We start from the raw sequence: 25,661 nt of genomic DNA, 5'->3' as shown, positions 1-25,661 counted from the left end.
AGGAAGATATTTTTTCCTGGGAAGAGCCAGTTGATCCTTAGTCCAAATCAATGTGCCACAGTAGGAGTCTTGCCAAATAGAGGAGTAAATATGAACATATTGTTTAAAGACCCAGAACAGTGTTTCTCGGTCCGTTGGTTTTATTATTACCGTCCCAAGGTGAGTTTTATTTAGGTATTCTTTTCCTGACTGCCCATCCATGATATTTCAATGCCATGGATAGACTATTCATTTAATGTATGTACATTTGAACTTATAAACACACACATATACATATTTTGTATGTGTCTGGGTGTCTACGTTTGTTTTCTACCTGCAAAAATCAATTTTTGCCCCTTGGGAACAGTATCAACCCTATTGAGAGTGCATGAGCTGGCTAGATGAAGGCTGATTTTGTTGATACCTCTGTACCCAAGAAGACAGGAGATTTTCAAAACTAGATATAAGTAAAATGCTATAACATTTTAAATAATGTTAAACTATAACCTTAGAACTGAAAACTTCAAAGCCATTTAATAAGATTCAAATACAGAAGACTAAAGTTCTAAAACAGTGAACAAAACTAGGCCACTATTTTTGTATCCAAACTCTAAAAGGTATCTATTTAGAGACTTTGATTTGAATTAAACATGAAGATCAGACTATTGTCTCACTGTTAATAGACATAGTCGTAGACAAAGATAAGAAGTGGAGTGTGAAGAAAAACACCCAAGTGCTACGGGGCTGCCCTTTTATAAATGCAGGACCTCTCTTGCCGGCATTATTTGCATAGTAGACACAGTAATTTGTGCATGGCACCTCCGATAAAACACAAAAGGTCTTTCAACCTTTGCAGTACAGTAGACTAAAAATATAGTGAGCAAAATGCTAAATAAATTACTGAAACTGTATGGCATTTTATAGCTTTGTGGAGTAATTATGCTTCACAACAGGAAAAATTGGACACGATTTTGTTTATATAGAAAGTCTCTTACTCAAAATGTGTCCTAACACTTCATAACAACATAGAGATTGATGGCAACGTAGAGATTGATGGCATAGGAGATTGATGGCATTAGCAAACTACGATTATTTTTTACTTGGAGGTAGCATATATAGCTTTTTAAAATATAAAAACATACATTCAAATGAGCTTCAAGAATTGTGCAAAGCACAGGTTATTTTCAAATATCCTCACTAAAATGAGGGGAAACAGATTGTTTGGGGGGGAACTTCAATGGGCAACTTGGATGCTGACCCAGATGGGAAAGGCAGTGATTGGAAACAGGAGTGGCACAGACAACCTCCACAAGGATTACTTCTGAGCAGAATAGATAGGAGTCAGGGAAGGCTTAGAGGCGGGCCATGATCATGTGATTGGAGTCAACACAAAGGGAGAAAAAAAGACCAGCAAATTGTAATCCCCTGATTAGACAATTTAATGTAATGCAGTCCACGATACCATGAAAAGCTCTGCTGATAGTATTTAACCATTCTGTTAAATTTTACTCTTATTAAACTGCCTACATCTGCTCTAAAATAATCTTTTATTTAAAAGATCTTTCCACATAACCAGGAACAAAGCACTGATGCATCCTACAACATGGGTGAGGCTTGAAAACAGTATGGTAACTGAAAAAGCCAGACACAGACACAAAAGGCCCCATGTTGTCTTCCATTTATATGAAATGCACAGATGAGGCAGATCGGGAGAATCAGAAAGCAGATTGGTGTTTGCCAAGGGGCTGGGGCTGGTGGGAAATAAGGAGTGGCCACTTAATGGGTCTGGTGTTTGCTTCTGTAGAGATGAAAATAGAACCAGATAGTGGTGAGCGTTCTCCAACATCAAGACTGTTTCCACAAAGTTACGAAGTATCTAAGTGTCACTTCTGTCCATGTTCCCTAACCAATGTCACTCCCACAGATTCCCCACAACATCCCTGTCACACCGGGCGTGTCCAGTGCCTTCCTTTCCCTGACATAATCTGTGTTTATTTCTACTTCTATACTTCTGCTTCTGTTGTTTCCCAACTCCCTGGATCTCCAACCTTTTTACCACTCACCTATATTGGGGTGAGGGTATCCTTTTGTTCCACACCCAGCTTTGACCCCACCCGGGAGCAGTATCCTCGCTTTCTCCCTGTAGCCCCCAACACCCTGCCGTCTCTCTCCTCTGCTGCTCCTCCCTCCTCTACCTCCCTAGCCAGAGGGAGGGGGCAGAGAAAACCGTATGCTCATGATAACTAGGTGCCCTTTGTTTGTTGTTGTTTTCTTATTTTTATCTTCTAAATGTTTTATGTTTGATCTTTGTGGATACATAAAAGGTGTACATATTTACAGGGTACAGGTGATGTTTTAATGCAGGCATGATAGTCTATAATGATCAAATTAGGGTAATTTGAGTATCTATCATCTCGGGTCTTTATTGTGATAAGGAAGACACAATATACGTACTAAATCAGCATATTATGAAAATGTGAGAAGATTACAGGCTGTCCTAAAGGTTGTCCATAAAGTTGCCAGACAGTCCTTCTTGACTCCTTACACATATGTCTTTGTGATTTATAGTATACCCCAAATCTCTCATGCTACAATTATTTTGCTTCAATCTTTTATTCACTCAATTCTTCAGTTTGGTGATTTTCTGTCTATCTCCTTATTTATTGATTCTTTTTTCCTGGAACCTCATGTTTTCTGTTGAGATGCTCTGATAAATTTTATATTTCACTCTATGTACATTTAACCTATCCATTTGATTCATTTTTTTTTTATTTAATTTCAAAACACTAAAGAGAAGCAAAGCATGGTGGCTCACACCTGTAACCCTAGCACTTTGGGAGCCTGAACCAGAAGGATCACTTCAGGCTATAAGTTTAAGACCAACATGAGGAGGAACAAGACCTTGTCTCTGCAAAATTAGAAAAATTAGCAAGGTGTGGTGGTACATGCCTATATTCTATTCCCAGCAACTTGGAAGGCTCAGGCAGGAGGATTGCTTAAGCCCAAGAGGTTGAGGTTGCGGTGAGCTATGATGATGCCCTGGCACAGCACAGAATGGCTTTGGCTATAAAAACCTGGAATTGGCCGCTTGAGTCCCACCACACCTGTTGTCCACTGCAATGACTCTGCATCAACTCCAGGCAGGACACTGGTGCATCCAGGTAGAGGCCTGTGGTAGTAGAAGGAGTCCTCTCACAGCTAGGCCTCTGTTCCTATGGGGTCACCCTGGTATCCTAGTACTCTGTCCTTCTTGTCTTCCCTGTGTGTAGACAGAACACTTTGATCTTGTCTAATATATCATCCTATCACCTTCTTTTTCACACTATGTCCCATGTTGCTTCCCTGTGAATTTACAGAATTCCTTCTGAGAAGAGCAATCAGAAAGGTAGCTCAGGGAGACATCTGCCTGCAATTTGTACTTTTTCCTTGAGAGCGGCAGGCACATGGGCTGCTTCTGATCCGTCTTCTCTGGACAGTTTCTCTAGTTCGTCCTCTAATTGAGAGGTTCTCAACCTTCCTAATACCGCGACCCTTTAATACAGTTCCTCGTGTTGTGGTGACCTCCAACCCTAACATTATTTTCATTGTTATCATTTTATGGTTGGGGGTCACCACAACACGAGGAACTGTATGAAAGGGCCGCGGCATTAGGAAGGTTGAGAACCACGGCTCTCATTCTAAAATCACTTCCAACTCTTTATTGGGATTTTCCACTTACTGATTAGTTATCATCATATTTTAATTTTTAAACATAATCTTAATTATTTGAACTTATTCATAAAAGCTACTTTCAACTCTTTGTGCGCTAAATCCAATTTCTGAGATAATTTCTATTGACTGCTTTTATTTTCTGCATATGTCACTCTTTCTTGCTTCCTTGCATATCCTATGACTGTTTGTTGAATAATGACCTTTTTAGATATTGTAGCAACTCTGGATTCTATTTTCTAGCTGCGGTTTATTATTTTGTTTTGTTTGTTTACTTAGTAAACCAGATGAAATTTATGAAGTCTAGCTCACTCAGAATGTGCAGCTACTGATGTCTTTGTTCAAAAGTTACCTTTCTTATTTTTCTTTTTAAGCCTATCCCGTGTTTGCATAGCTTGTCATTCAGCAGAAATTGCAGTGTCATCCTCCAGCACCTCCAGTCAATAAGCCTTCCACTCTCTGCTGATGGATCTGAGTGTGAACTGTGCAGCACACCCAGACTTGAGATAATTTCCAGCACTTTCCCTGGTTTAACCCTCCACTGGGCTTTCTCATATCTCCCCTGCACCTATGTGCACATGCCAGTTCTGTCAGGTAGACATGGGGCTGTGACTTGGGACCACTGTTGTCTCAGCTGTGTGTGTGCATGGCCTCCACCTTACACATCTAGCTGAGATCTGAACAGACAGGAAAGTTATGTGCTGTACGATAAGTGGTATTTTCTTGTTTGGTATTAGGAGAAATTAAGTGTAATTTGATTTCTCTTAGGCCTCCTCCTATGGCACTTATTTTCTGGTAGATAATGAGGCTTATTATAAAGCAAGGGCATTTCACAGCGGGGTGCCACCAACAACTGTATATATTTTAATATACCAAACATGAACATCTACTAATGCATTTGTTATTGCACTTTTATTGTTGTAATTCTGCGCTAAGAAAAAATAAATAAATAATAACCACTGCAGGCTGTTCAATGTCATTGAAAACATTATCATTATTTTTTTTCTTTTGAATGGCCATACTAGATGGGGGTCGGGAGGGAAAAAAACTAAACAGGTTTGACTACAAAGGAAAGTACAAGGCAAACTGTATGGTTATATCTGATCGTTTTCTGATTAATGCACTGAGAAGAAAGAAAAGCCATCACCAATTAACAACGGCCAAATAAATAGGTGTTACCTTTCTTGAAAAACATTCTCATGCCCCTGTGCTAAAAATTTAGTTTTCAGCTAAAATTAGCAAAAAAGCATATTCCTCTAACTTTTGGTCACAAGATAGCCTCTTTTTATCCCTAAGAAATGTATTTGTTTATCCATCAAGCACCTGCTGTAGGCCAGACACTGTGCTCTGTGGACTCCTTAGTTTCAGGTGTGAGTGAGTCTCTATCTTAAAGGACTTTACCATTGAGTGAGGGGGCAGATGAGCAAACCTGAAATGGGGATGTGCCAAACTTGATGAGATACCTGGAGGCATGTGCTATGATAAGATACCTGGAGGGGTCAGAGCATAGGCTTCCCAGAAGAGATGACATGAATGAATCCTGAAGCATAAAAGCGAATTGGCCAGCATTGAATACAGAACAGCCAGCGTTGTGAGTAAAGGCCAAACATGGCATATTGGGGAAAATGGCAGGTCGCTTACTCCCTGGAGCATGTAATTTGGAAGGAGTTTTGAGAAAAAAAGTACATGGTGGAAGGATTGTATCAGGAAGTGCCGTATATTCCAAGCCGAGTATGTGGCACCCTTTACAATGTGGTTGGAAATCCCTCTTAAATCTTGGAAAAGACAGCGACATTTGAGGCTTTGTCCCAACCTCATGTGGAGGGATCTACATGTAGGTATCTTCTCCACCAACTCAGGATGTTCCGTAGACACGCAGAGGTAGAACGAGCTACTGATTTTGCTGATTCTGAAAAGCCCAGGGAAGGGAAGGACATTTGCACGCAGCATGGGTCTAGCAGGGCCTTTAAATTATCTTCATGTTTGGAGGTCAAAGATACTTGTTTGAAATTTAATTATTAATTAATCATCCCAGAATTGTCTACTCTCTAAGAATCAGTGTCAGTCAATAAATGTAATAATCGGCACTGTTTTTTTTATTTTAGCTGTTTTCAGCTTAACCTTTAGGCAGGTCATGGCTGCTTTTGCTTGACATTTATTAACCTTTTATAAAGTAATTATTGCAAGGAATACAGAGCAGCTTGGTAGTAGCTCCATGTTTATTCATTTCATTGAGTGAAAATCGCATTAAATCTTCAGAATGATGCATTAAAAACTCACTGCCTCTCAATCTGACTAATGTATTTGATTATCACTAAAATGGACCCATCAATATATGGTCAAAATGCTATTAATTTAACATTACATTTTTCTGTGAGATTTAACATTTGAAAGATAGAGTTGTGTCCATTCAAATAATGTGATTCAGCATTTAGGTGATATTTGAGATCATCTAAAATACAATCACTATATTAACAATCTTTCCTTCATACAATTTTCCTTCATACATTTCTATGTTAATTCATTTTTCATAAATTTATATGTTAAAATAAATCACTATTAAGAATGTGGGAAAGATTGTTTAAAATAACATCTTTAAAAAGGTTTTTATCTCTGATAAAAAAAAATTTGAACTAGTACTCAAAGTATGTTTCGTAAAAACTTTCGCGATTGAGGCAGAGAAAGCTCAAACATCTGGGTAGAAATTATCAGTAGGGACAAGATGTTGGGCTGAGGATGGTATCATGACTCAAAAATAATGTAGTTATCAGATATTCTTAATTCCACTTCAGAAAAGTCTGATAAATTCAAGCCTCACCTCCTTAATCTCACTGATGCTGTCACAGTTCCAACTTTTATTGGGTCCCATAAGCGACAATCTCCTTAGTGGCTCTGCTTCCAGCCCCCTCACCTCCCTCAGAAGCAAGGGAAACGGCTCCAGTTCCCTACCTCACAATCTCTGCTGGGTCCTTATCAGTCACTGGGAAACATAAAACACTCTACGTGGCACAGAGCCCCTTCATGCCACAACCAGCGGGTCCTACAGACTCTACTCTCAACTGTTCAAGGTCAAGGACCAGTATTCTATTTATCTTTTTATCTGCATCACTTGACCCAGTACAGACACATAGTAGAGCCTTGTATTAGTTTCCTAGAGCTGCTACAAAAAGTTATCACAAATTTGGTGACCTAAAACAACAGATGTGGCTTGGCACCTGTAGCTCAAGCAGCTAAGGTGCCAGCCACATACACCAGAGCTGGAGAGTCCAAATCCAGACTGGGCCTGCTAAACAACAATGACAACTACAACCAAAAAATAGCCAGGCGTTGTGGTAGGCACCTGTATTCCCAGCTACTTGGGAGGCTGAGGCAAGAGAATCACTTAAGCCCAGTTGTGATGCCATGGCACTCTACCCAGGGCAACAGCTTGAGGCTCTATCTCAAAATAAATAAATAAATAAAATAAAATAAAACAACAGATGTGCATTCTCTCAGAATTTGGACAGCAGATACCTCAAATGGGTTTTACTGTGCTGAAATCAAGACTAGTTTGTAGTAGCTATATTCCCTTCAGAGGCCAAGGGGAAGAATCCCTCCCTTGCCTCTGCAGTTTCTGGGAGCTGCTAACATTACTTATCTTGGATGCCTCACTCCAGGGGCTACGTCTGTGGTCACACACATTGCCTTTTTCTCCTCTGTTTGGGCAAAACCTCTCTCTATCTCTATCTCTATCTCTGTCCCTATCTGTGTCTCTATCTCTCTCTCTAGGATGTTTATTCTGACATTTAGAGCCCAGCCAACTAATCTGATAAGATTCTTAATCACAGCTGCAAACACAGATAAGGTCAATTTACAGGCTCCAGGAATGAGGAGCGAATATCTTTGTGGACCATTGTTCAGCCTACTATGGGTCTCAATACATATTTGGGATAAATTAACTAACATCTTTATCCCTAAGCTGGTTCACTTATCAGTAAATTTATCATTGAAGGTGATTAGAAGAATATGAACCAAACTGCTAACAGAGATCATCTGTGATGAGTTTTGGAATACAAAGGAGGAGGAAGGGAGAAGGCCTGATCTCAACACTTACTGCTTGATGCATTTCCATATATTTTACTAGTCTTTAGCATGTTTTCACATTATGAAAAATAAGCCATAGCAGCTGGATTCATAATTGCTCAAACTTGAAAGCAACCAAAATGAGCTTCAGTAGGTGAATAAATTGTGATATGGCCAAGTAATGGAATATTATTAACTGTGAAAAAGATATGAACTATCAACCTATGAAAAAACATACAAGAACCTTAAAGGCATATTATGAAGTGAAAGAAGACAATCTGAAAATCATCTTTATAATTCCAACTGCATGAATTTCTGAAAAAGGGAAAACCGTGGAGAAAATGAAAATATCAGCAGTTGTCAGGGGGTAAAGGGGATGGATAAATAGGCAGAGCACAGAGGATTTTGAGAACAGAGAAAATATTCTGTGTGCTATTATAATGGCATGTAAATGTCATTACATATTTTCAAAACTCACAGAATGTACAACACTGGAAGTGAAACTTTTAATATAAACTATGAACTTCATTGTTATACTGATGTGTTAATGTTGCTTCATTGATAATATCAAATGTGCCCCTCTGATGTGAGATGCTGAGAGTGAGGGAAGCTGGGAATGGGGACCATGGAGGTATACCAGAACTTCTCAATTTTGCTGTGGACCTAAAATTTCTCTAAAAATGAAATCTATTAATAATTACAAAGAAAAACAGATTCATAATATGTAATAGGCATATAAAATGATTTAAGGAACAATATTTGACATTGAAGGGCACATAAAGAAGCCTGACCTATAAACAAATTCAATTAATTGTGAGATATATATATATATATATATATACACACATATATATGAGAGAGAACTGCTTACAAGATATAAGAGTAATAAACTTTGGTACTTAAGAGAAAACCCAGAATGGACACACAGATTTGGAACTCATAAGCAAGTAAGAGATGGTTGGAGTCATAAAAATTTTGGAAAGAAGAAAGATTATTGAAGACTGATATTTCAGCTCCAACAAGCAGATACCATACCCCAATAATATGGCAAACACTAAGATTAAAATATGAACACTGTGCTTTGGGGTAATGAGAGAGACATTTAGCCCAAGTTCATGACAGGTCAAGTTTATGAAAGGCTTTCTGAAAAAAACAATGATAATCTTATTCTTGAAGATTAAACAAGAATTGTCCATGTAAAGAAGAGGAACATTTTGAGGAAGGATGTGCTAAGCCTAAACCTAGCACTTCACTCTGGCTCCACATATAGTTTCCAGCACCCGCCCATCCTATTCTGCTTTTTTACTGAGTTCTTCCTCTGCTTAGCACATCCTTCCTCAAAATGTATAAAAACAAGAAAGGGCGACTAGATTTTCCTCTGCATATGGTGAGTTGGTTGGTAGCTGTAACTAAATAAAAGATGTCATGAAGACTGAAAGCAGAAACACAAGCAATAAAAGCAAAAATAAATTGGGTTGTATCAAACTAAAAGCTTCTGCACAGGAAGGAAACCAATCAACAGAACAAAAAGACAACCTACACAATGGAAGAAAATATTTGCAAACCCTTCATCAGACAATGGATTAATATCAAGATTATTCAAACGTGCCAAAAATTTTAACAACCAAAAAAACGGATTCAAAAATGGGCAACCGATCTGAACAGACATTTCTCAAAAGAAGACATAAAAATAGCCAACAAATACATGAAAAATGTTAATCGTGACTAATCTTCAAGGAAATGCCAATCAAAACCACACTGAGGTATCATCTCACCCCAGTGAGGATGACAATTATTAAAAAGATTTTAAAAATTACAAATGCTGGCAGAGAAAAAGGAATTCTTGTTCCCTTCAGTGGGAACGTAAACTAGTACGGCCACTGTGGAGGTTCCTCAAAAAACCACAAATAGAACTACAGTAAGATCCAGCAATTCCACTACTGGGCATTTATCAAAAGAAAAGAACATCCATATATTGAAGAGACATTCACAATTATATGTTTATTGCAACACTATTCACAATATTCAAGTTATGGAAGCAACTGCTGTCCATGACGGGTGAATGGATAAAGAAACTGTGGTGTGTTGGGCAGCGCCTGTGGCTCAAAAGAGTAGGGCACCGGCCCCATATGCTAGAGGTTGTGGCTTCAAACCCAGCCCCAGCCAAAAACTGCAAAAAAAAAGTATAGAAGTAAAAAATAGGACAGAGGATACTAGAAGCTAAGAAGGGGAAGGGGAGAACAGGGAGTGGACAGGAGGAGTAAGGTCTAGTATTCTATACCCCTGCAGGATCACTATAGTTAACAAGGGTACAGTATATCAGATAGTTTCAAGTATAGTTTCAAATAGAATGTTCAAACCGAACATTCCCAACACAGAGAAATGATAAACATTTGAGGGGATGGATGTGCTGACTACCCGGATCTGATCGCTGCGCGTGAATGTATCACAGCATCACGGCATACTCCATAAACATGTGCCATTATTAGGAGTCAATTAAAAAATTCGAATAAAAGAAGTTTAGAGGCCAAAAGAAATTACATCAATGTTAACAAGTCTACAGAGTATGAACGAACAGAAATGTGATCTGGCTTATAAAGAAATAAAATAGCAATACTTGTTAGTTAGAAATAATACTAACTATTATTGGGAGCCTGGGGTCCCAGGTCCCCAAACCCAGTTAACCTGGTTGGATTATGCGGCTGAGCTAGAAACTTCAACTGAGGCGCCACAGGATTAGAAATCCAAAAACACAACTGGAATGGCCCAGGCAACGTGAACAGAAAGTAGCCTGCACAAGATTCAGTATCACAAAGGGAAATTTTATTTAAGAACAAAAAAGAAAGCTTAGAGCACTTCTAAAGAGAGTTAGAAGTGGATCCCTCTCCTGAGCGAGAGAGATGAATACGCAAAGTCTGTACAGAGGTATAAAGACCCCCCTTCTCTCCATTTGAAACAGGCTACAATTCCTTCACTGGCCTCTCTGCCCCGCCAGGCAGTATTGCCCTTTTCCACTGGTCAGTGATTATTGTCTCTTTCTGTTGGCCACTGGTTACCTAGGTTACCTCATACCCACATATTTCCCTTTCTAGGGGAGAATTCTTGAGTGGTGCACGTTCCTGTGGGTCCCCCAGACTTCCTGGCTGTCCTCCCGCCCCTCCTCAGAGCCCCTTTCTTTGTGTCCCTTCTCAAATATCATAATTTAAAAAATATATATATTAATCTTAATATTATCCACAAGTTTTGTAGATTCATAGGATAGCTACGACAGGTTAAATAGTAATGTCCTAAAATTATTGTTTTTATTCATAGTGAATTTAATTTCTCTGGCTGGGTCCTGGCTCTGGTGCTAAGTAGGTGTGATGCCTTCATTAATTCTCAGTTCCTTTAGCTCTAAATTAAAACAGGTGTCAAATGATTTTTTATGTCTTTTGAAATCCAAAATGCTGATTCAATGATTGATTACGCTTTGTGCACTAGCTGATACTATAATGCAACTCATAGGACAGCGGATGATACGCTTTTCGTTGATTTGATTAACAAGGGACACACCATGAAGTCACTGAGATTGGGAGAAAAGATACTTTCTGAATTTTCAATAGGATGTACCATCAAATATTTACGCTCAGCAGCTCTGTTCTATTTTCAAAAACAAACAGCAACAACAACAACAAAAACAGCCTTTATTTCCCTTTTAGTTACTGTGCTCTTAATTCTGGCCACTAAATAGTCTGAGTAGAGTCTCTTTATGTTCCATACTAGACATAAAGAAGTGAAACTGTAGCTTTTCCTCAGGAAACGTAATGTCTTTTTTTCCGTATGTGACCTTCATATTAATTTTCTGTGTTTGCCACCCGTTAGAAATTAATGCTGTCTTGCTAGTGGGCTGTTGTTCTTTTCACTAGTTTCCAGGTCCAATGTTGGCATTTTACTGTAACAAAGGAGCCAGACGATGTCCTGACTTCCCGCCCTCCCAACGTCTAACCTGAAGGAGAATAAGAGCAATTAAATCCTTAATTACATTCCATGAGCAAAAAGTAAGAAAACAACCTTCTGTGCCAAATATAAAAGTTGCCTCGCCCTCTGTGCTCAAATCTAATTCTCCCAGGTGCGATTTTCTTCCAGGGAAACAGTCAACACTCTGAAACTCTTACAACTGCACTTTATGCACTTTTTGAAAAATGTCAGCACTCAATTTTATAGCATTTGATTTAACGCTTTTGGGGGCACTTTCAACCTTTTATAATTTATAGCCATCTCCCAAAAATGTGTGATGGGCACAGTTGAGGAAGCAGTCAGCATGAAAGGTCAGGGCATGGACTGAAGTGTTACAGGACATCAATAAGGATAATGGGCTAAAAAAAATTCACAGCAGAAACTAACTTCTTTAGCACCTCATCATCCTGTTATCACCTTATTACCAAATTCCCTAAAGCGTTTTTCATTTTGAAAATGTGCTATGTCGAAACTCGCATAGTATTACTTCCTCCTGGATTCTTCCAAATATTTAAAAAGGTGATCTAAAGTAATCGTAGCAATTTTTTTCAGAGTGCCACCATATATGGTTTTTTCCTCTTTTTGTTTACTCTCTGCAAACTTTGCCATTTCCAGTTATAACTTGATTCCATCTCCTCTGACCTAGAAAACTGAGAATAGGTCTTGTTTTACTGTTATATTGTTAAAAAACCAAAACCGATACTGTTAAATATAATAAATTCTGGGTTACATATATCTATAAAGATAAGAAAGAATTATTTCAAAATATTAGCAATTCTTATTTGGGGGGAAGTAAAATTATAAATGACTTAGTGTTTGCTAAAATATTTCTATTCTTGTCTAAATTCTGCACAAGGAGTATGTATGTCCAAAATCAGAAAATATCATTAAACATTTTTTTTTATTTCAGGTTATTATGAGGGTACATATAATTGGGTTACATAAATCCTTTCTGTGAGGTTAAAGTCACACTGTAGTTGTGTCCCTCGGGCAGGAAGTGTGCCATATATCTACAAAACGGACCTATCCGTCCCATCCCCACATCCCCCACTGGAACATTATTTATTGACAGAAAATAAAATAAAATAAAAAAGGTTTAAGATGATGTTTGTGTGACCCAAGCCAGTAGATGAAAAGGCTATTGCCTTTTGCACAATATAGAACTTACAGATTATTTAGACACAGCTAAATCAAAACATGTAAGAAAGACAGAGTATCCAGTTTCCCTTTTTTACCCCAGATCCCAGAAATCTCAGATACCAACTTTTAAGTTTCTTTATAGGTCTTGAGGCCATGCCATAAGAGAGATGTTTTGCCTGACAGTTGAGTTTTAATGGTTGAAAATCTGCCAGTTGTTGATTTATTGTCCAATAAATATTGATTAGACATAAACTATTCAGCATTCAAATTGGAAGAACAATATTCCACCAAAGAATATGACTATAACCAATGTCTATATCTAAAAAAGTTGGAGACACCCAGCTCAACATGAAGATGTTTTTATTCCCAAATGGGGTCAAGTTCTTGCAGTGGAAATATTGTGGAAGGATAGAAACCACACCCCCAAAGGTGTGTATCACCATCATCCAGGAACTTGTTAAAATATATACAAGCTCAGTTCCCGTGCCCCCAGCTTCTCCTTCTGGTAGCTCCTTGGTGAGGCTGGTGGGTCTATATTTTAGACAAGCTCCTATAGTTTGCCACTCAGATGCAAACTAATCTAAGAAATATTAAGTTAGACTAAAGTCTGTATAAGATACGGTCCTGCCAGATGTGCCTTTCTATCCTAAAGGCCAACAAGCTCCTGACGCATGTCAGGATTTCCTAAACATTTAAGAATGTCTGAATGGACATGTGAATAACATTCATGTGTCAAAGAAAAAAGAAATTCATTCTGGCCATGGGTATCATCGAGAAGGTGGTGCTAAAGTCGTCCTTAAAGTATGAGAAGAATGTTTCATTCTCCACCTAAAAAGAATCAAGCATTGAGAATAGATTTTCAGGGAGCAGCTACAGGACAATGGGAAGATATTTTTAGACTGGAGAAAATCCAACTTCTCAAGCTGGACCACAAAAGATGCTGCTGACATGGCCAGAAACTGAGGCCTGTCCTGATGCTGTTGAATTACTCCTAGACTTGCAGTGCCTCATATAACATGAGGGTCACCACTGCACCACAAAGGACGCTAACTGCTGTTTATAAAATACTTCAGTCCTCATTAAAATATTAAAAGATATTAGACTCCCATATAGAAGCTACACCTAAATTGGTGTTATTTAGCAGTGACATGAGACCAAATGGAAAGAACAGGCAAATACAAATTGAATAAAACTGGAAATGCTCTGCAGAGCCCTTATACTTCTTCCAAGGACCACTATGAAGGACGTTAAGATAGAATATCATTTCCATGAAATCTGATAAAGTATTTCAAATTAATATGCAATCTCCACTAATAAAAGTTATATTTTCAAAAAATATATATATTCTTAAAGAAGAAAGACTGCCCTTCTTCAAGAATGTACACAGTATCAATCTTTGTTTCATCGTGTTAATGAAGCGTCTTTAACAAAGGTAAAAATGTTTTGATCTATTCCTTACCAACCTACCTTAGATTTCAAAAATTAAGATTTGACAGAGTACCTAAAAAGTTAATTTGACACGAAGGAGGCCTTTATGTTTTTAAAACTTGTGAAGTCGGTGTACCTTTTTGCTCCCCAAGAATCAAACTAGGTTAAGGTGGGGTTTTTTAATAAAATGTTAAAGGATAACTTACATACAGTGAAGCAGATGAACCTCAAATAGACTCAGTACATTTCTACCTATGTACACACCCAGTAATCACAATCCAAATGAAGATATATAAGATTTCCATACCCAAAGCCTCCCTATTCCTCCCAAGAGTTCACACTCTCTCTCACAGGAAGAATCACTAGTCAGTCAAGACATCTTAGTAAAATTAAGTGGAAAGTTATCAACAAAAGAAGTCTCCACTAAAAAATTCAGATTTCCTTTTGTTCTCTTTTCATTTACTTGATAGAAACTTCACTTGCACCTCCTCGATAGTAGGACCACCTTAGGAGATTATTTCAAATGCATGGCCTTAATAGAAGTGTTACATTCTAAGCTTTATTATCTCACATTCAAAACACATAGAACTTCCCGTGTTAATTCCTTCAACACATACTTATTGCATAATTATTACATGCTAGCCATTGTTCTAGGCGTTGTGAACACTATTCTTCACAGTATAGTAAAGATTCTGCTCTCCTGAGCTTGTATTCTAAGCACAAATAAATGTATAATAAAATTAATAAGAAAATAGGGGCATTTCAAAAGTAATCAGGTATGATAAGCCCCGTAGGAGTTATGCAAGAAAAAAGATAACCAGCTGGAGGTACCGCTTGATTAGAGAGAAAGCTCTTCCCAAGCGATATCATTGAGACTGAAACGGAATGATGAAAAGACTTCTCCATGCAAAGATCACGAGAAAGAGAAAGACGGTTCTAGGCAAAGCACAAAGGGCCAAATGGGGAACAAACACAGAATGTTTCCAAAACAAAAGGATCAGGGTCATACCCTGGATTCCTCTTACAAGCCATGACTGTGCCCCAGGATTAGACTCAAGCAGCTTGTTGGAGGCGATGCCCAAGGAGCAAGCAAAAGACTGTGGGGAGGAAGGCCCACAGAGGCAAAGTAACGGAAAGAATTATAGCGTCATTGCCATGGGAGTTCTGTTCCGCTGCCACCTCTGTGTCCAGCATAGGTACCTCCAAAGTCACTTGAGGCCGTGGTCATGTCCCGCGTCCAGCAAGAGCAGGTGTAGCAGTGCATGGTGAGTGAGTGGGGAGAGGAAGGTCACAGAGGGACCTGGGCCAGGTCATGCCCAGCCTGTGTGCCTAGTAAGGAAGCTGGATTCCTTCCAAAAGGAATAGGAAGTCATTGCTTTAAGAGCTGACAAGTGTTATGACTGATTACTGCTTCAATCAGTCCTTCAAACAAGGGGGAACCCTATGTTATGATGTAGAATTTTTCATAGATTTGCCTTAGTCACCTGCTAGAAGGGGGGACATACTAATTATGTTTCAGTTAAATGTTGAATATATTTTGATATCAAATCAGAGACATCCCTGTATGATCTGGTTGGTCTCTGGTTCTTCAAATCTTCTCCCCTTCTCTGAACTGTAAGCAAAAATGGCTACTTTCAAGTCCTGGGATAAGTCAGACTTTCACTCATATCTGGATTTTCATATATGTTGTTCATGGTTGAAATACTCACTCTTTTTTTGTTGTTTGTTTTGATTTTTGGAGACAGAATCTCAAGCTGTCACCCTGGGTAGAGTGCCATGATTTCACAGCTCATAGCAACCTCAAACTCTTGGGCTTAAGTAATTCTCTTGCCTCAACCTCCCAAGTAGCTGGGACTACAGGCACCCACAATTCTTGGCTATTTTTTTGTTATAGTTGTTATTGTTGTTTAGCAGGCTCAGCCTGCATTTGAACCCACCAGCCCTGGTGTATGGGGCCAGTGCCCTAACCACTGAGCTATGGGCTCCAAGCTGAAACACTCACTCTTCACCTACCCCAATTTCTCATTATTTATATTTCAGCTTAATTGTTCACTCCACTGATAATTCTCCCCTCACCACCCATCTAAACCAGGCCCCCAGCTGAGCCTTCCTACAGTACCATGTAATTTTCTTGCTAGTGCCTAACACAATTTATCACTTCACACCGAGTTGCTTAATTCCTGTCTCCCCACCTGGATTGTAAATTCAGTGCACAATGAGACTCTGTCTATTTTATCCACCACAATGTTACAGTGCCCGGAAGTGCCTGGCATAGAGAAGTCCAGGAAATGCCAAGAGAGTGAAGGAATGAGGGACAGAAGATCAAAGGGCAAGCACAAGTAGTGAGAATAAGATGCAGTCAGCCAAGCAGGGCGGCCGTGACACCTCTAGTCAGTCAGTTTAGGTCCTGCCTGACCTTCACCCCCATCTCCCATTCTTACTGCTTTGTAAAGTAAGTCCCACCCTAAAAATGCCTATCTTGAGTACTTTAAGTGGATTGACTTAGGAGATTGACTCTTAGGAGATTGGAATGTCGTAATAGGTCACTGAGTTACGCTGATTATTAGCCAGAATAAGGGTTAATGTGGTCTTTGCTTTGAACTTTTATGAGTAAAATTGTGATTTTTGGAAATAGTAGAACAGAACAGTCTTAGAGAGGCTACCCTAACTATTCTCCAGAATCCTGGCCTTCTGACAAATTTGGTGGACCTGTCTCCCTCTCTTCATATTGGCTGACAGTGACAGGTGGCCAGACCCTCTTCATCTGGTCACAAAAGCTAAAAAGCTCTGGTTGGGGCATGGCAGGCTGGGTTGAAGGCTTGTTCTTTTGCCACTCATAGAGCCTTATGTAACACCTTCAGGGAACTTCAGTATAAAACCAAACACAGTGTCACAGCCCTGACTTTGCATATCCCTAAAAAATATTTCTATAAAGCTATTTATTGGAGACTTGAGTGACATCTCTTTTTGTAACTAAAAAAATAGTATCCCTTAAATAACCTGTTTTCTATATTCTTATCTTCATGCCTAGAGGTTTCCTGAAGGAATCGGCACAGCCACTAACAATACTTTTAGTAACCAATGACTTCTGAACAACTCCCAGGTTAGCTTAGTTCTTTTTTATTTTTTTTAGAAAGAGATAACTTGATTTTAGATATCAAAGGTTGAAAGTAGCTGCAGGATTTTTCAATTAAAAGTTCTACTACCTCTCTTCTTTCTACTGCAAGAGGCTAAATCAGTTTCTGGGAAAATGCTGACACAGTATTAAGATAAATTGTGCCCCATCCTTAAAAATCCTATAGAATAGTTAACCTTCTCTTAGTCTCAATGATAACAACAGCTTCCCACAGTGATTAAACTAGCAAACAACTTTGCGTCCCTTGCATGGCACTTTTTCTTGTTTCTATTTTACTTTAATTAGATTGAAAACAACAAAGATAAACAAAAAAGGTTTGACCCATTTTATGCACTATTGTATATGATATCCATGCTAAAAATTCAACTCTATTATATGAGTAATGGAAACAACATCTCCAGGGAGAACACTAATATTTTGCATATGTGTACCCTGGGAGTGGGGGATAGGAGGGAGAGATTAACTTCAAATGAAATGAATTCAGAATGAATTCAAACTTAAGATTTAACAAATTTTGAGAAAATGGTATTTAAACATGTGTCTATTCAAACACAATTTAGGAAATTTCAATTAGTTTGAACTGAAGAGTTTGCAACAACTCATAATTTATTTATATATTTATATATAAAATACAAAATACCTTTTGATGAGCTTATATACATACACACATTAGCTACCAGGATATATAATATTTTTTACCAATAAATAGTTCAATGAAACAAAACTTCAAATGAAGTATACTTACTAAAAAATAAAATACAAGATCACTCTGGCATGCAGATAACTATTCCGTGCCATAGCCTATCTCAGAAGAGGTTTTCTGCACCCGATAGGTAATCCCTTTCCAAACCAGTTTTATTTCTGTGCTATAGTGAGCTGAGCAGTTTTGGATTTGTTGAGTGAAGCAATTTAGGAATTGCTTCCTGCAGATGGAGATGCATTTTATAGTGAATCATTAGAGCTTTAAAAATAACAAACTGCTAGAAAAGAAGCTTAAAACGATCCCCCCAAATAGTGAAATCTTATCTGGCCCATCTGATGGAGCAATTCAGGGGAAAGAAACTAATTGAAACTATTGAAACAGCAGGGAATGTTGACTGTTTCTTCTTTTTGTCTTTTATCCATTTAATATGAAAGAAAATTGTCACATCTAAGAAAGTGTCCAAAGAAAAGTGTTAACTAGGTATAAGTGCCTTTTAAAACTGTCATTTACCATCCACAAGGTTATGGAACTGAGAAGCTTGCCTGCAGCCAGAATAACTTTTGATGAGGACTCTGGACATTGTACATGGTTTTTAAAGAAATAGCACAATCCATTTTAACACCATGTCAACAGATTCCGAGAAGAGATTTCATCTTTTCCAGTGCAAAGAAGCTGCAGACTAAATCTTTTAATTGAAAAGGCCTCAAGCCACTTTCAACCTCCTGTACATGTGCATTGAAATCTCAAATTATCTCTTTCGGGTTTAAAAAAGAAAGAAAGAAGCGTGGTGCCTGTGGCTCAAGGGATAGGGCACCAGCCCCATATGCCTGAGGTGGTGGGTTCAAACCCAGCCCTGGCCAAAAACTGCCAAAAAAAAAAAAAAAAAAAAGAAGAAGAAAGAAAGAAAGGGGAGGGGAACCCATTATTTCAACGACAGCAAGACAGTGACTTGTTATCAGTAATCTCTTCTTCAGGAAAACTGTTTCCAGTTCTCTGAGCTTAGTGTGTATCTCAGTTTCATCAGCTTTACACAAAAATATTACTCTAAGATCATATTTGAACCCTAATCAAATGAGTTTCCAAATAATATAATAGTTAAAATCAAAGCCTTTCTACTTCAGAATTAGATGGAAACTCTATATATCTAATTAATACATTTTCAGTACAATGATAGGTTAAGAAAAAATTCTTATGACCCCAAATAGAGGGCAACCATCCAGTGGTTTGCCTGGGAGAGACCCTGGCTATCATCCTGTCTGGTCTGGGACTCAACACAGAGCTTCAATTTATAATGAATCATCATCATCAATGTCATGAAAATGCTCTGGGATGCTTTCTGTTCAGCCAGCTCTCTCTCATGGACATCCTTTCCACCTTCACAACTTCACCCAAGAAGCTCACCACACTGTCCTCAGGAAGAACAGCTACTTCATACACGACGACTGCATTTATAAGAGAAAAGATATTGCATTCATTTAAGCTAAAAGGGACTCGTTCACGCCACCTAACATATTCACTAGCATGTCTATGGAGGCTTCAAATAATGTATGTATAACATTTCTGAATCTGTATTCTTCAGTTCCAGGAATGGCATCAAAATCTACTCAGTTTCCCAAAACCGTAACCATTCATCAAGTTAAACAGATATTTTCTCCCTAAGAAGCTCTTAAATCATTCCTCTCTGTGTCCACCTCCACTGGTTTCATCTACTTGTCAGCTTAGATGTCTACATATAACTCTGCTCAGGAGACTAAGCCACCACAGTAATTTAGGAAACTTTAATATGAAGAATCCTTGACTAATGGCAGGAAATGAACTTCTAAGTAGTAAAGAGTACATGAAAGATTTCAGGCATGGTGGGTGTAGAGAGCCGTTCCTGCCTCTAAGGCTGAGGAGGAGTACTCCAAAACAGAACAAATTGGAAGGTGCACACACACGTACACAAAGATGCACACACTCAGAGAGACTCGTATAGACCATGTTGGAGAGATTGTGGCCATTGGATGACAGAAAAACTCATTGGGATGCTACAGGTCAAGACTGGTAAAGACTAAAAGTAGACCTGCCATTTGACCCTGCAATTCCTTTATTAGGTATATACCCAGCAGACCAAAAATCACATTACAGCAAAAATATTTGTATCAGAATGTTTGTTGCAGCCCAATTCATAATTTTCAAGTCATGGAAGAAGCCCAAGTGCCCATCAATCCATGAATTGATCAACAAACTGTGGTATATGTACACCATGGAATACTATGCAGCCATAAAGAAAGATGGAGACTTTACGTCCTTCATGTTTACATGGATGGAGCTGGAAAGTGTTCTTCTTAGCAAAGTATCACAGGAATGGAAGAAAAAGTATCCAATGTCCACAGCCCTATTATGAAATTAATTTATAGCTTTTATATGAAATCTATAACCTAATAACAGCCTAAGAATACGGGGAAGGGGGAGGGAAAGGGGTGAAGGGAATGGGTGGAAGGAGGGTGATTGGAGGGATCACTTCTATGGTTTATCTTATAAGGGTACAAGTGAATCTAAGAGTAGAATATGAACGTCTTAATAACTAAGAAAATGACATGAAGGCTATGTTAACCAGTTTGATGAAAATATTTCAAATTATATGTGAAAACACCACACTGTACCCCAGAATTGCATTAATGTACAGAATTATCATTTAATAAAAAAAAAGGCAAAAAAAAAAAAAGACTGGTAAAGAATAAGCCACCCACTGGGGTCTAAAGACACATACTAGTATACCACTTTCTGGGGTGCTAGGAAGCTCTCTGAGAAGACACCCACAGAGATGCTACTGAACTTGCTAACCCCGTGCCCACTAGGGCATCTGTGAAGCGATGTTAAACCACTCACTAGGCCACCAGAACTCACTGGAAAGCCACATTTGGAGGTGCTGCTAAAAAGTTGCTGAGAATTTGCCCACTGAAACACCTTACCCTTTAGCTGGAGAGCTAGGTGGGGCCGGGTGGACCTCTCTTAATGGGATGTCCCCCAAGGAACTGCGGGGAACACTCACTCGGCCACAGAGATATTCAGCATGAGGCAGGTAGCACTTTTTCTAGGATGAGTTCGCGAACTCAATTGTCAGACCTCTTGTAGAGACCGAGAAAGATCTGAACAGAAAAATAGAAGGAGTGAAAACCAAAATTAAGGCAAATATTTTAAAACATGAGTTGGGGATGTCTGCAGTAATAGGACAACAGAAATGTGTAGCTATGCTAACGGGAGGAAGCCGTGTGAGGTAAAGAGCTAAACCAGGCTGGGAACCAAGGAAACGATCTCTCGTCTTGTGGGTGAATACTGCGTGCTGAATTCTACACTGGACCTTAAAATTGTGCATCCAACCCTGTGTCTTGGCTTCAAAATTATAATCTAAATATTCCATGTGGTTCAAAAGGTAGGCATCTTTCCAGTTAGTAATCTCTGGTTTACATGGTTCAGGATGCTGACTCTACATAAAGAGATTTGAGACAGTTGGGACTGTCACCTACTTGCCCTGCGGCAGGTGCTAACTGTACTCTAAGACCAAGCCTGCCAATTCAACGCATTTAGGCACAAGAGCACCCCTACATTTTTTGTTCTTTCCCAACCCACCATGGAATCACAGAGAGCAGCAAAAGGGAGGATGTGGAACGAATGAGAAGCAGCCAAAAATTAAATTTCTTGTTGCAATTCAACATAAGAACGTATCAAGGCCCGTACAGAATGTTTTGTGCTCATAAATGCGTACATTTCTAGAGAGTTGTTATTTATTACCCCTAATGTTTAGTCACAGCAATCTTATAAATAACTTTTTATGTCAGAAAAGAACAACCATCAAAATTATTTGCTGTGTTTCCATCTTCCTGGCAAGAGTGGACTCCACCATGGTAACAGCTGAGTGGGAATTGTGTGTGCGTGAACATGACTAAGGTCAAGAGGATGGGCAAAATGGCACTTTGTTGGTTTAAGTGCTTTAAGAGAGTTTTTATTTCTTTTTTAGTAGGAGTTAAAATAGCATTTACAAAGCTTATACCAACTCTACTAGCCTTAAATAGCCTCCAATTAGGCACATTATCTTTATAGAAAATTACCTGGGAGCTCTGGAGCTACAGAGCACTGCATTTACTGAATCTCTTGTGTTGAATCCTGCTCAAATTGCCCTTACCATGCAGGGGCTCGAGACTTGCTAACTCTGCAGTGAGCAGAGTGACAATGTCTGTTACGGCACTGTTGTTTGGGCACAAAGTCTAATTGCAATATCCTGAGGCATGTTGTCACGGTAGGACGTAATTTTAGATACTCAATTGATACATTCATTCAAAAAAATTACTAATGCATTGTTTTAGTATTTCTTTTCTTTTTTTTGACAGTCTCACTTTGTCACCTTTGATAGCGTGCCATGGCGTCATAGCTCACAGCAACTTCAAGCTCTTGAGCTCAAGTGATTCTCTTGCCTCAGCCTCTTGAGTAGCGGGGACTACACAGGCACCATGCTTGGCTAATTTTTATATTTTTAGTAGAAACAGGGTCCCCCTCTTGCTCAGGCTGATCTTAAACTCCTAAGTTCAAGCAACCACCCACCTCAGCCGCCCAGAGTGCAAGGCTTACAGGCGTGAGCCACCACCTCTGGCCCTCTTTTACTATCTTACCTTCCAAAAACTCCCATGTCTTTCTTTTTCCCTAGCCCACTTTTCTTTGGAATAGAATCCATCATGTTGCTCATGTCCCACCGTAAACTGATTCAGACTCAACTAACATGTTCATCTACGCTCTCCTCCTGATCACTGCCAAGTACCGTTCTAGGCAAATTCTTATACATATCTCATCAACTTACTTAGATAATGGCCACTTTCATTATGCTAGCTCCCTCTTTGGGGGGTGATATTTATGAGTTGCCTGCCTTGGAAGCAAAACTTCATTTCATAAGAACTTAGAGGATCACAAGGCAAAAAAAAAAAAAAAAATGGAAAAACATTTCATCTTCCTTTACCAATGAAACCATTTTAAAGAAGAGAGAGGAGGGGAGGGAGGGAAGAAGGGAAAGAGGGAAAGGAAAAGAAAAGAAAGGAAAGGAAGGGAAGGGAAGGGAAGGGAAGGGGAGGGGAGAGGAGAGAAGGGGAGGGAAGGGAAGGAAGAAAGGAAAGGATTGGACAGATCCTAGAACAAAACGAAAAATCACCCACGGTGCCAGAGTATGCGTCACCACACACAGCTGACACATCATTGTACAGGACTTCAAAATTTTTAAGGCAGATTTTTGATGGTAAGAAATATTTCTTTGTAATTAGCAGACTCTTGCCATGTTGGTATAAAATCCATGAAAACAGAATGCAAGTTCCTGAACCGCAGCTCCTCAGGATCTCATTACCATTCCTTCCTAAGCCTGGCCGTGGTCACTCAGATAGAAGGGCCTTACATAGAGATGGGTTGTTTCCGCCAATAGCAATTTTGTTTTTTAGAACTATCTAGAGATGTTATTCATAAGGATTCATTTCTGTAGACTTTCCTGCTGAGAATCTCTCTTGACACTGTGGGTGGCCAACTTTGAAACCCACTAATGATCTGTTAGACACAAAGAGTTATTTATTTTTTCAAGTTAATACATGTAGGAGTTCTTCTAGTTTTAGAAGATTTTCTGTCATCGGGCTGTCTTATATAAATAGTGGGCATCCTTTTCAAGCCAGCTTCTTTGATTTTTTTTTAATCAGCTAAATTTGTCTAAAGATAATTTCTAATACCTGTAGAAACTTAATGACAGTCACTTGATATTCTAACCATGACCTAGACTTGTAATCAAGTATCCTGTAGCAGTTCCAGTACCAGAACATACAGATGTTTGCATACACTTAGATAAGTGGGATTTTTCAAACTAAGCTTTCAAATGACTGAGTGAATTTTTTCCTCCTTCATGTTATAGTGAAATGTAGTTTACATGTAGTAGACCAGATGCGACACTGGTAAAATAAAAACCCTCTGACCTTTGTACTTGAATGAATAAATATCATGCTTTCGGGTATATGTCAGTCAAAATTTAAAATGTAGCTCAAAAAGATTTTAAAAAATGCCCTCCAAATTTTATTCTGGAAGAATAAAAGAATATTTGTCTCAGGGAAACCAGCTTAAGCTCAAAGCAGGCTATGCAAAAGGGTCTCTTGATGGCATTTTTAAGATGCAAAATTTTGAGACTCACCACAGAACTTTTAAATCAGAACCTGAGAGGGCCAGGGGAGCATGGGAGTCTGCATTTATAAAGACACACAGGAAGTTCTCTGGCAACAACATCTTGTGAAGCCAGTTCACAGACCAGCTTTAGAAACTACTGTCCTCGGAATCCATATGTCACAGAGCTAAGACCTTAATATCCCTGCCACCATCCATACTCCTCTGTCACACACGCTGTGTCTTACAGAGATCGGGTTCAGGCATTTACCCTGTCTCCTCCAAGGAGGGCAGACGTGAGTTTTGTTCACCCCATGGCACGTGGCTCTGCCTGTGATTTAGGAACACAGCAAATATGGGTTGACAGCAATTGACAAAACATATGGTGTTCCGGTGTGCACGTAACACCCTCACCAACATCTGCATTCTTCCCCAGACCTACCTTCAATTTGGAAAAATGTTCTGACTTCCTTAGAGGGAGTTTTGCAAAACAATCTTCTTTAGGTTTGCCAGTCTTGTAAAGGATTAAATTCTTAAAACTTTCTCCAGTGAGAAAAATATGCTCCATGTGCATGTAGTCTCTCATACCCAAGTGTAGTAAGCAGTGCCAGGTAAATCCACAGCAGCATGGCAGCCCATAAAGTAAACTGAACAAAGCAGGGTGACAGTGTCTCAGTCCCTCTCCAGAAGTCACCTGCTTTACTTAGGGCCATCAATGTTGTTGTCGTAGGCCACTCCCTTTCTTGGTCAACATTGCCTTTTGGTACAGAATGTGGAGAGACATCAGAGCAGCTTAAGTGACACCGTAAATAGCAGACCTCGTAGCTTTTGAAGAATTTTTGATTTAATGATGATCTTTAGAAAATCTGGACAGGAGAACCCTTTAGGTCCAGGTTTAACATGGTAACAAAGATAGATTTTTTAAAAAATAAGTAACTGTTGGTGAAATATCTGGCACACCAGGAAGTCTGTTGCAATTTCAAGGTACATTTTGCAGTGAAGTACTATATAAAGAGACATCATTATCCGGGAAAATCTCAACTGGTTAAAGCCGACTTGACTTTCTAATGAAGAGCTAATGAGATATCAAAGTGCACAGAGGGTTCTGTACACTTGCCCTTGGTTAGCCGGATAAGGTGATTTTCCCCTTTCTTGGAGAGTTTTCTATAGAATATCTCTCTGCCTCTCTCTCTCATCATCATCATCATCTAGCTACCTGCACACAGTAATCTCCACCTGAACTTACACTACCAACCTCCCCCAGCACTTGAGGGAAGCAAAAAGAGGAAATGAGCCTGGATTTATCAATAGGACCTGCTTTCCTCGGTTTTGAACATAAAAGCATCTTTC

General features: G+C 39.0%; 1 protein-coding gene across 1 annotated transcript in view; it reads left to right on the top strand.

Annotated features, from left to right (window-relative positions):
* The window catches only part of EYS (eyes shut homolog (Drosophila)), a 1,547,934-nt gene that overhangs the window by 1,395,383 nt on the left and 126,890 nt on the right, over positions 1 to 25,661 (top strand). The gene's annotated exons all lie outside the window — the stretch shown is intronic.

This window comes from Otolemur garnettii, unplaced genomic scaffold (genome assembly GCF_000181295.1).
Source record: "Otolemur garnettii isolate 467f Iridium unplaced genomic scaffold, OtoGar3 scaffold00035, whole genome shotgun sequence".
Lineage (NCBI taxonomy): Eukaryota > Metazoa > Chordata > Mammalia > Primates > Galagidae > Otolemur > Otolemur garnettii.
This window is presented reverse-complemented; position numbering and strand designations above follow the sequence as displayed.